Genomic DNA, 12534 nt, shown 5'->3' with positions numbered 1-12534 from the left:
AATGTGTTTCAATGTGGGCCTGCTTAGGTTCATCTTGTTTGGGGCTCTGCACTTCCTGAACTTGTATGTCTATTTTCTTCACCAGGTTAGGGAAGTTTTCCATCATTATTTCTTCAAATAGCTTCTCAATCCCTTCTTCTCTTTTCTTTCTAGTACCCCTATGATATGAATGTCATTATGCTTATGTTGTCCCAGAGGTCCCTTAAAACTATCCGCATTTTTTAAAATTCTTTTTTCTTGTTGCTGTCCTAATTGGGTATTTTCTGCGACCTTGTCTTCAAAATTGTTGATTTGATATTCTGCTTCGTTTAATCTACTGTTGTGTTCTTCTAGTGTATTCCTGTTCATCGAACTAGTGTTTTGAACTCTGTATCTGGTAGATTGCTTGCCTTTATTTCATTTAGTTCTTTTTCTGGAGTTTTCTCCGTTATTTCATTTGGGATGTGTGTCTTTGTTTTCTCATTTTGTCTGCCTCTCTGGGCTCATTTTTATTTATTAGGTAGATTTGCTATGGCTCCCAGTCTTGGCCAGGTGGGCTTATGTAGTAAGTGTCCTGTGTGGCCCAGTGGCCCGGTCTCCCTGGTCACCTGTTCCGAGGGCTCCAGGAATGTTCTTTAAAAGGGTCATGTGTGCTCTCCTGTTGTAGTTAAATCTTGATCGCTGTTGGCATGTCAGTGGGTGGGGTTGACTCTTAGGTTGACTGGCTCTGAAGATTGGTCATACCCACTACATATGAACTGTTGAGTGTGGGTTAATAGGATTCATCCCAGTGGGCTCCTATTCCTGTTGAGACCACCCTCAGGGTGTGCTGCTTGTAGGGCTAATCAGGTGGTGTTCTGTTGTGGTCTTATGCCAGCCTTTGGGTGTATTAGTTCTGGGCACCATGGAAAGGGCTCCTGTGCGGGTCACGGTCAGCTGCTCCCTGTGATAGCCTAGGGCTACCTGGTAGGAGCTGCAAAGCGATTTCTGGTTAGTTGATGCCTGTGCTGGACCTGGATGCACATGGTAGAGGTCCTGTGAAGAACTGCATCCGTCGCTACAAGTATCAGGCCTAAGGCAGCTTAGCAAATAGCTTAGGCACCCCATAGCTTCCGAATGGAGGCAGCAGCTGAAAGAATCTCAGGTGGTACATGAGTTAGGTGAGAAGTGATCCAATGAAGTCACCAAGGTGGGGCAAGTGGTTTTGTCCAGGTTGGTGCAGATTCAGTCTTGGTGCATGTGCTGACTCTATGGCCACATGCAAAGTCTCAAATCACTCTGAGTCTAGCCGTCGCTAGCCTCGGGCCTGCAGACCCCAGAGATGTTTTTCAAGAAATACTGCAACTTGGTCTTGGGTTGGTTGCCTGCCACCTGAATTGTATTCAGACTTTCACAAGCTGAGGCCTATTGAGTGATGCTAAAAGAGCCTTCAGCTGAGAGGGCTGGGTGGGGCTGGTTGCCTAGCCACTAATGTGCATCCAGCAGTTTGCAAGTAGGGTGGGGCGGGGTCTCAGGGAGTCTCTGGGGTGGAGAAAGTAGATCTCACCAGGCCAATGCAGATTCAGATTTGGCCATGTTGGGGGAGGGCTCAACACAGACAAGATGACGTTCACCTGCAGGCTGCACTTGAGAAGGGCTCAACAAAGGGACAATGGTGGCTTTCCCTCCACCTCTTGCTCTAAAGCCACACAACTTAGTCTTTCTCTGCATGTCTCTGGTACCTCCTGAGCTGCTGTTCCTCCGCTGGAGCCCAGGTAAGTGCCTTCTGGCAAGTGGACTATCAATAGTGGACTTTTGAGTTTATAGTAGATCTGTACACAGGTTCCTTTAAGGGGATGTCTGGGTTTCCAGCAGCCTTTCTTCTCACCTGGGCAGTCAGAATTCCCATTGATTTCTACAGATAGATTTTGTGGGGACTCCTTTTACTGGCACTGGAACCCTGGACTTGGGGGCCTCGGTGTGGGGTTGGAGCTCCTTGCTCCTCCAGGAGGACCTCCGTGGCTGTGATATTCCTCCTAGTGCTCAATCGCCGCATGTGAGTGTGGGACCAGCCTGTTTTGCATCTCTGCCCCTCCTACTGTTTTCGATGTGGCTTCTTCTTTATATCCTCAGTTATAGGAGTTATGTTCAGCTGGTCTTCAAATGGTTCTCCAGGTTGATTGTTTTATAATTTAGTTGTAATTTTAATGTGGTCATGGGAAGAGGCAAGCACAGCATTTATCTACTCTGCCATCTTGACCAGAACCTCAGTGTATTCTCTCCTCTTAACATTGTTTTATCCTTTTTCACAAAAGGATTCTAATTCTATTTTAGTAGAATTAAAAAAAAAATTTGTATTTCAAGTTATTTCTCTCTGTATTTTTTCTATATAGTTTCCTGCCATGTGGAAATAGATGATAGATATATAGATATGTTAAAGAGATATTTCTATATTTTTAAATGCTGTGGAATATTACTCATTGCAATAGAAGTTAGAAACCCTAATCACACATTTGTCTATATATTTTTATTGACAAAAAATTGTTTCTGAAAAAAAGAAAGCGACCTAGCTTTCTTTTATTGAGGAGTCTGTCCTGATTAAGCATTTTATTTTTTATTGATATAACAAACTTTCCAATGATGCTTGTTTATTGACCTCATAAATATGCCTTCAAAGTTTTTAAAATTAGAATCTTGAATGTCTTCTGTTTGAATTTAGCAGACTCCATTATGAGAACAATTGACCTAGTCCTCTAAGTCCTAAGTTTATCTTGGTTCAAATCACATTAACACATGTACCTCATTAACTTCACACAGGATGATCTAAGTAATAACCGAGAGATTTTAATAGGGATGTTGTTGATTGTAAAATTTACCACATCACATGGTAGTTGCTTTATAATTAGCTACAGAAAATTTTCTCTAGGTATTAGTAACTGAAGAACCTGTAGTTTTTTTTCTGAGCAACTAATATATTTTTATATTATGGACATTGATGTGTGTGTGTGTGTGTGTGTGTGTGTGTGTATAAGCTTGCTTTCCTCTTTAGTCCCTAGACATATTAAACCTAAATTTTGAAAGATGTCCAGATATCGTGCATGTCATCCAAATATTAGCTTTGTATAGATGTCCTATTTCTAACTTCATCTTATTCTTGCTTTTATTTTTCTTTAACTGTGTTTTAATTTATAAGTGAAAGAAACTTAATTTACTTCCAAGTGACATATATTCCACTAAAACTAGTTCAATCAAAGAGCAGGATTTACTATTTTTTATGGAGCCCAAAGAAGAAAATTCTACTGGATCTCAGAAAAATTCTACTGGATCACTATTTTTTATAGAGCTCAAAGAAGAAAATTCAGTCTAGAATCATAGACTGAAATGCCATGCACATTTTTGTCTCCATTAAAAAAAAAAATCTCTGCTCTTCTTTGAATAACTACTTCACATTATTTTTTAATTTAGAGTACTGACTCTAAGTCTGCATGATGGTGCATGGTCAATATGAACAACGAGAAAGGGTATAATTAGAATTAAAGCAATTAAAAGTATACACATTGCTATTCAGTAGGTGCATAGAATTATGTATTTAATTTAGAGCTTGTCAAGTATTCATATCTGAAAAAGTGTAAAGAATAAAAATAGAACTAAGGATGCTCATCAATCTAATAGAATTGAGGAAAAAATAATTAGGAAAGAAACAACATTGTTAACAACACACAATAGCACATTAATCTACCTCAAGGAACCACAATAAATACAAACAGATGTAATTACAAGGTAAAAGATAAAAATTCTCAGTTTGTTTAAACCAAAACATTCATCTGTATCTTGTTCATAAAAGACACACTAACAATAGTGTTACAGAAAGATGATTATCAAACTAAATAGATTTTAAGTGAATACATTATTGTGAAAGGATGTTACATGATATGAGAAAGATATTGTGATTTTCATAATATATGACCCTAAAAACCTATTAAAACTTTAATATAAGCAAAAATTATAAATAGAAGTTAATAGATATGGAATCATAAAGATTTATAATTTTACTTAATATAAAATAAAATGATAATGCTCAAGCAAACAAAAACTTAGTACCAATATAGAGGATTTGAACAATACAATGTATAAGCTTGACATAATAGCCATACATGAAATGTGCATAAAATAATTAGAGAACACATTCTTTTCAAGCACACGAATTCTTTTTAAAAATAAACATGCATTGGCTACAAAACTCTCAACAAAATTAGAATAGCAATAAAATTAGAAATCAATAGCAAAAACGTAGGCCTTTAGAAATTTAAAAGTACATATTAATATAATTTATTGGTTAAAGAAGAAATAATCAAATATCCATATATCAAAATGGATGTCTGATAGATATAATAGCAAGTAAAAAAGGAAGTTGCAGATTTATAAAATAATAGCATTTATGTAAATTTAAGCATATGAAATATTACTATGTAAATACATAAGATGCATGGGAACAACAAAGCATCTTCAAGGTTTGGATAATTCTAGGAAATCAGGAAGGGGAAAGAATAGAGTTAGAGTTATAGCTGGATCTATAACACTTAATGTCTTTTTTTTCTAGACAGATATTTATTGGAATTGATTTCCACAGTGTGCAAATCCTTCTTACAAATGCCATTATCCACATTTGTTTCCTCACTGACTTCGAATCTATTCTCAGCCTGGATGGCTTAACTTTTAAACATTGGGCCTGTGCTGGTTTTGACATTGATTTGTTAGAGAAAGTAGCGAGAGAAGTCCTCTCCTTTCTCACCACCTGGACAATTCCAGAATTTGACAGCCAGCCCTGCAACAGGGATGTCCATCTGAAAAGTCCCCATGACACACAGCAAAGGGGCAAAGCCCAGCAGAGGAGGAAAAGGTCAATTGGCCCAAATTCATCTTGGGCCACTGCTGTGCTCACTAACAAATTCTGAATCTCACCTTTCATTTTTTCATTATCTTTGAAGCTCGGCTGAGTTTTACTTCCTACCGGAGACTTCCAGCCATTTGTCAGGGAAACAAGACTCCAAGGAAATAAGGAGGAAGTGTGTTTGAATGTGAGATGGTTATTTTTGCAGCCTGATAATAATAATGGTGTCTGCAAAGCTGGGATTCTAGGCCTGGGGGCAAGGTAGGACAGCAATGTGAACTGGCTGGCAGAGGTGATCAGGACCCACAGAGCCAGGCCCTAGGCCAACCCCATAAGCCAGAAGTAGTGGTCAGTTGTTCAGTTGTCCAGGAAAGGGCGAAAAGGAATGCACCAGGCTTTGACTCCCTTGAGTCAAGTACTCACCTTTTCTCTAGAAATTCACACATTTACCACCTGCTTATCTTTGATTTCTACAGCGTCTACACTGTATTTTTGTAGGGCCTCTCTCTACCCTGGGTTTAGTCTAGTTTGAATATCATCATTTTAAAATGCTAATTTTGTTTCTTATTCGGTTAAAGCTGGGACCTCATGTTTCCTCTGCTCTACCTTAGTTTTTTTTTTTAAATTAAATTTATTGGAGTGATGTTGATTAATAAAATTATATGTTTCAAGTGTACAATTCAATAGTACATCATCTGAATATGGCATTGTGTGTTCATTTCCCAAAGTCAAATCTTTGTCACCATGTATTTGACTCCCTTTACTCTTGTTCACCTCCCCTCGTTCCCTTTTCCTTCTGGTAACCACTAAACTGTTTTCTGTGTCTATGAGTTTTTGTTTATCTTGTTCGTTTGTTGCTTTCAGTTTTATATCCCACATAAGAGTGAAATATGGTTCTCAACTTTTTCTGTCTGACTTATTTCACTTAGCATAATTATCTCAAGATCCATTCATGTTGTCGCAAATAGCAGTATTTTATCTCTTCTTAAGGCTGAGTAATATTCCATTATATATATGTACCACAGCTTCTTTATCCAATCATCTATTGAAGAACACAACATCTTCAGTTGTTTTCATGTTTTGGCCACCGTGAATAACACTGCAGTGGTCATCAGGATGCATATACCTTTACAGATAAATGTTTTCAAATTTTTAGGGTGGATACAAAGAAGAGGGATTGCTGGGTCATGTGGTTATTCTATTCTTAATTTTTTGAGGAAATTCTATACTGTTTTCCATAGTGGTGGTATCAATTTACATTTCCACCAGCAGTGAATGAGGGTTCCTTTTCTCCCACAACCTCTCCAACACTTGTTATTTCTTGTCTTATTGATAGTAGCCATTTTTCCAGGTATGAAACGATATCTCATTGTGGTTTTGATTTGCATTTTCCTAATAGCTAGTGAAGTTGAACATCTATTCATCTGTTGGCTGTTTGTCGTTTTGAGAGAAATGTCTTTTTGATTGGATTGGTTTTTTTTTAATTGAGATTCTTTATGTATTTGGATATTAGACCCTTATCGGAGGTGTTGTTTGCAAATATCTTCTCCCATTTGGTTGGTTGCCTCTTCATTTTGTTGTTGTTGTTGTTGTTGTTTTTCTATGTAGAAGCTTTTGAGTTTGATATAATCCTGTTCATTTACTTTTATTTTTTTTTTGTAGGAGTATAAATGATGCAGTTTTATTAGAGGACAAATTGAGACTGTCTCTCAAAATTTAATACATACATAACTTTGACATGGCAATTCCTATTCTAGGACTTTATTCTTTAGTAATACTGACACAATTGTTTATAGCATAAATATTCGAGGATGTTCTTTGTAGCATCGTTGGTGTGATAGCTCAAAAACTATATACAATTCTATTCCTATCAGTGGAGAATCAGATAAATAAATTATGCTATATTCTAGAATAGAATTTTATGCCATCTTTTTTTTTAAATGAAATTAATTTATAGCTACCAACATGGGAAAAATGCTCAAGCTTTTGCTTTTACTTCCCTTGTCCTTGAGTTCAAATTCATAAAGCTCTCTCTAAAACCAAGGTCCATGAAAAACCAAGAAAACCTACATTTTCTTCTACACAATTTATTGTTTCAGATCTTGTATTTAGGTCTTTAAATTATTTTGTTAATTTTGGTGTATGGTGACAGTGAGCAGTCTAGTTTCATCCTTTTGCATGTGGCTTCCTAATTTTCCCGGCACCATTTATTGAAGAGATTTTCTTTTTTCCATTGTATGTGAACATTTAATTTCTTTAAAAAAATGATGTGAAGCCAAGTAATGAAGCATTAACTTCTATTAAATCTTGTTGTTGGATGAGCTTTTTAAATTCTTTTTTAATATGCAAGGTATGTTATAATAAAAATTTTAAAACAAGTCTTTTAAGAAATGAATCAGCAAAATAGAAAACAGTGTTCTTACAGATCGAGGGAACTATTTCCATCTTGGCTCTTCCACTTGGGAGAGTGGAGTTTATGGGTAATCGCACAATTTCATTAGGCCCCAGTGTCCTAAGAATTGCTTTGAGCATTATAAAAGCTTTTATATATTGTTCACCTGATTTTGAACTGCCACATGATCGATCTCAATAAATATTTATTTCTACATTTGTTGAGTAAATGAATGAATAAAGGAAAAGTCATGACCTGGAGTCCTAGAATCATAATGAGTGGGCCATGCACACTTCTCCTCAGTTTAGAATCCAGGAACGTGTTTGCTAGACTGAAGAAGAGATATCATTTCTGTATCTGCCAAGAGGTGTGCAATGAGTCTTGTCATGTTCTGACCTTTACCTTTTGCTTGCAGCAAATAAAACATTACTTTCTGCCACATGAGGAAGCTGCACTTTTTGTCATCATGTCTATTATTTGTCTTGTTTTAAAGATGTTTTTCAGTGTATAGTTCAAAGAATAATTCTTAGGTGGCCTTCTCAGCAACATGTATTTCCCTTAGAAAAAAAATTGTTGCTTAGATTTTAGATATGATTTTGCTTGTGAAAATGAACATCTTTCTCTGGAAATATTTAACCTGATAGTCATTAAAAACATACTTCCTTTCCACCGCCCTGCACCTTCTCTGTTTCTTCCCCACCCTGCAAACAATCAGTTGAAAGGTGAATAATTCAGTCAAGATGATTCTGTGGAATTCTTTAGAAGAAAATATGCTTCGTTTAAAAAATAATTAGTCATTTCCCTGAACTCAGCTTCTTTTTCAAATGAACTTATCAAAACCATCTGTATGTCTAGACATGGCCCAAGATAAAGTACTCCCAACAGTATATTAAGTAATAAAAATGAACAAGTTAGAAAATGAATAGTTCTTTAGGGAATATTAGCAATCTTGGTAAAAGAATTTAACGGATAGTTTAAGGTTGAAATCTACTAAAAGCCTACATGCTTGGTACTCCAAGGTGAGTAATTTATTAAAATATTAATTTCAAAAACAGTTATTTTACCATCTGGGGATAATCTTTTGCAAGGTATAACTTAATTACCCACGACCTATCTAATACAGTTCTAAGAAATACACTGCAGATTTTCTTTCTTTGTGAAACTAATCAGTGAGATTATTGATTTTTAAAGTCTATATATATTTTGATATGTATATTTTACATATATTTGCTATAAATCTTATGGAATCATTAAAGAATAATCACATAGGTAATTCCATTTGCATAATAAGTAGGTTATCTATGCTTAGGCTTTCCTTGTAGGCCTAGTACATTCTGAGTTAGAGCTCTTCAAATTTTTCACAAGATCTAGACAAATATTCCCAGTTAAAATTTACTAGAAAAATCAACTATTTTTGATTTCTCCTGTTTCATCACTGTTCTCACAGTATGTAAATAGAGAAAGATGAAGTAAAAGAAAAACTATCAATGAGGAAAGACTGAGGACGCTAAAGAAGGACCTTTATGCAAAATGTACAGCAGCATCTAGATCATGATTCTACTTTTAAAAATTATTTTCTTTTTCTGATCTGTTTTATTGAGATATAATTAACGTACTTCTATTTCCTAGGTTGTCTTTTCACTTTCTTGATGCTGTCATTTGAAAAACAAGTATTTTTAATTTTGATGGCATCCAACCTATTTATTTCTTTTCTTTTGTTGCTTATGCTTTCGGTGGTATATCTAAGAGGGCTTTGTTTAGTGAGAGCAGAAACTTAATTTTGTGTTTTCTTCTATGAATTTTATAGTTTAGTTCTTACATTTGTGTCTATCTTCTGGGAATTTTTTTTTGTGTAAGGCGTAAGGAAATGGTACGGCTTAGCTCCGTATGTGCATGTACCGTGTCCCAGCACCACATTTGGAAAAGACTATTCTGTCTCCTTTGAATTGTTTTGGTACCCTTGTCAAAAATCAATTGATCACAGATGCGAGGACGTATATTTTGGACTCTCAATTCTATTCCATTGATCTCTATGTCTATTTTCATACCAGTACCACACTCTCTCGATTACTATACTGTTCAGAAATTGAGCAGTGTGAGTCCTGCACCCCACAGAGTATGTCCTCTGATGTGGTTCAGTCCTGGCTATGCATGCAGTCACTCAGGATGACAGTGGTTTTATCAGGGCTTTCTTTATCTCCTTCCTTGCTCTCTCTCTTAATGTATTCGCCTCTGTTGGTATGTTCCCCTCTGATATCTCCAGTAATTGCCAGCTGATAGCTCTATTGTGTTCAACAATGCCCTGGGGCATAAATTGCACCACTGTTTGATTCAATTAAATTCAGGCCCCTGGGTATGGGCTGATTCAATTAAAGCAAGGTTTGTTCTGATGCCAGGAAGGCTTTTCTTAGCCTTTTATCCTGGTTCTATCTGTTAAACTTCTAGCTAGTCTATGGCTTAGATTGTTGTTCTAATGGAGCAACTAGCCTCTTCTTAATTGCTAACCACCAAAATCTCCATGATTCGGCAGTGCTCACAGGGTTAAACTTCTCCAAGTAAAGTCAGTTCCCTTGGCAAGAGCTAGAGAGCAATCTGTTCTTACGGCCTGACTCACTACCCTTGTGCAAGACGTCTGTGCTACTATTACGGAATTGGTTGTGGGGACAGTGGCCAGCTGCTCTCCTAGTGACAGCCTTGCCATACAATTGAAATATTGGGTGAGGTTAGTAGTCTCTGGTCTTCTCATCTTGACAATCCCAGCATGAGACCTCCACTCTAGGATCAAGCTGAGGCAAGTCATTGAGGCTCAGTATTCTTGCCTTTCTTACACCTGCCATGACAGGTGTAGTATTTCCATTCTACATGTAAGAGCTGGGTGGAGGAAAGGAACCCTAGATATCTCAACTGCCCTTTCCTGGAATAGAGTTTCTGTAAGGACCAGGGAGGATCAGTATTGCTAGCAGCTGCTCTTCCTGGGAAGATACCATGAGCACAAACTGGCAGCAGGGTGGAAAGAGAGCTTTGTGTTCTTGATTGCACCCACCAGTTTTCATAATGCTGAGCTCAGGAGCAGGGGGAAATGGGTTGTGGCTCAATGGCCACAGAATGGCTTCTCTTAAAAAGATTTAGTATATTTTTTTGAAAAAACATTCTATAGTTTTCTGTATTTCCTTAGGACAATTTCCAGAGACTTCAAGTAATTAAAAAAAATTTTTTTTAAATCATTTGTGGTTTTTCTACTGGGCAGAAGTTCCTCACACCATCATTCTGGAAGTTGTATCTATCATTTTGTTTTAGTCCAGACATATACGACCAGTTTATCGAGTGTAATAGGTTAAGCCCTGGAGAAAATAATTTCAGGTTTGGAATTTTGTTACTGAATGACATTAGACATATTATGGCCAATAACTGCATCTCTAACTCCCCATTTATACAACAAATAATAAAATGTAGGAATTAGTGTCCATTTTCCTTTTTCACACATTTGAGAAATTTAGTCAACCACTGAATTAGATCTGATTGAGCAAGATGCTTTATGTGTGACAGTTTGTTACTCTCTCGTGTCATCAAAGCCGCACTTAGTAATGGAACCATAATTTCTAAGTAGAGCACTAATGGCTTAAAGAAAAATTATTCCATGTGTCTGGGTTACAGTGAAGGAAGTAGCTATGTTCTAATTTAAAACTAATTTATAACTGATTTATAAATTGTTCCAAGAGTTATAAAATCATAAAAATGTGTGTGTGTGTAAGTGAGAGGGTGAACCTGTACAAAAACACAAAATAAAACAAAAGTAAGAACCATATGTGGTCATTTAAAACCAAAGATGATTGAAGAGTTAGTGTGACAGATTATTTGTGTAGCCATATGTAACACTAATAAAATCATTAATGCTCATAATCTTTTCACTGGCAATTTTTTTTTGAGTAATGTAAAAGAAAACACCTCCTCTTATTTTTTCTTTATTCCTTTTACTTTCCATTGTTAAAATAATTTTATAAGCTATCACATCAGAGACACTTTCTCAGATATAGTAAATAAATTTAGTTTAAAGCATGAACAATAACTTTAAAACAACTGGTTATAAATCACAAAATTCTTAAGATTATGCTTGTCTTGAAATTGGCATTCTTCTGGCAAGAAAACTGAAAACACTCTCAATTTTTAATATAATTTCCTTGTTGAATTTCTATGATATCATTTGATTGTAAAACTCGCCGTCATTATCATATTTTAAAATTTCCAAAGAAAAAGGTGTACATATGAAGAGAAAGTGATTTAATGTTAATTTTTTTTGTTTAGTTCTTAATACTTTTTCCTAAAAGGAAATCTAAGCTCCAATGTATGAAAATATTCCCCTTGAATTATGAAGTGGAGAAATTTTCCTCCTAAATAAGATGGGTAAAATTATAGCTATATAGAGAAATTTAATTAACTATTATGGAATTATATAAAAAGTTATAAAATTGGCTGGAAATATTTGACCACTCTCCATAGTCAAATCTACTAATTTTCAAGGCATGTCTCATTTTCCTTTTAAGAAAAATCCTTAAAATCGGTCTTGTTGCCTACAGTATTTCTTTCTTCCTACAGTTCCTCAGTCTTTTCAAATATAATGATTTTCCTTCATTTTATTAGAACAACCACACATAATAACACTCTTTGGGGATGCTATTTTTGTAATTTTTCCTCCTTAATATTGTGAACTTTTACTATGTTCTCATTTCACCACTCTATATTTGTTGGGCTGTTGCTAACTCAATTATCATCTCTTATTCAGTCTTTATTCTCCACCTTTCTGCTGGTTTCTTTAATCTGTTAAGTACCTTCAAATTTTGCTAGCTCAAAGGCAAAGAAAACCAAAACATGTTCCTTCAAACTTCAAGCTTCATTTCTAAACTTCAAGCTATATTCCCTTCTCATTTCTTCCCCTTACCACCTGGCTTTTCAAAGATCTATATATATAATGGTTTAAATTTCATTATAGAAGAGTAAAAACTTTGTAAGGACAGAAAAGCATATACAAAAAAGCAGATACTCTCTGATTTTTATTCACTTCTACTCCCATGACCATCTCTATTCTGTAGCTACCAATCATCTCAAATTGCTTTCCCCATAAATGACAGATCTCTGGAAATCAAATTTATTCCAAACCACGATAGAGTTTTTCAAGGAACTTAACAAGTTCATTTTGAAACTTAATTGAAAGAGCAAAAGATCACGAAGAGTCAGGACATTTCCGAAGGAGAAAACTGCTCTAACAGATAACAAAACTTCAATAAAACTGTAGCTA

The sequence above is a fragment of the Pteropus alecto genome, unplaced genomic scaffold (genome assembly GCF_000325575.1).
Source record: "Pteropus alecto unplaced genomic scaffold, ASM32557v1 scaffold81, whole genome shotgun sequence".
NCBI lineage: Eukaryota > Metazoa > Chordata > Mammalia > Chiroptera > Pteropodidae > Pteropus > Pteropus alecto.
Note: the sequence above shows the minus strand (reverse complement) of the source record.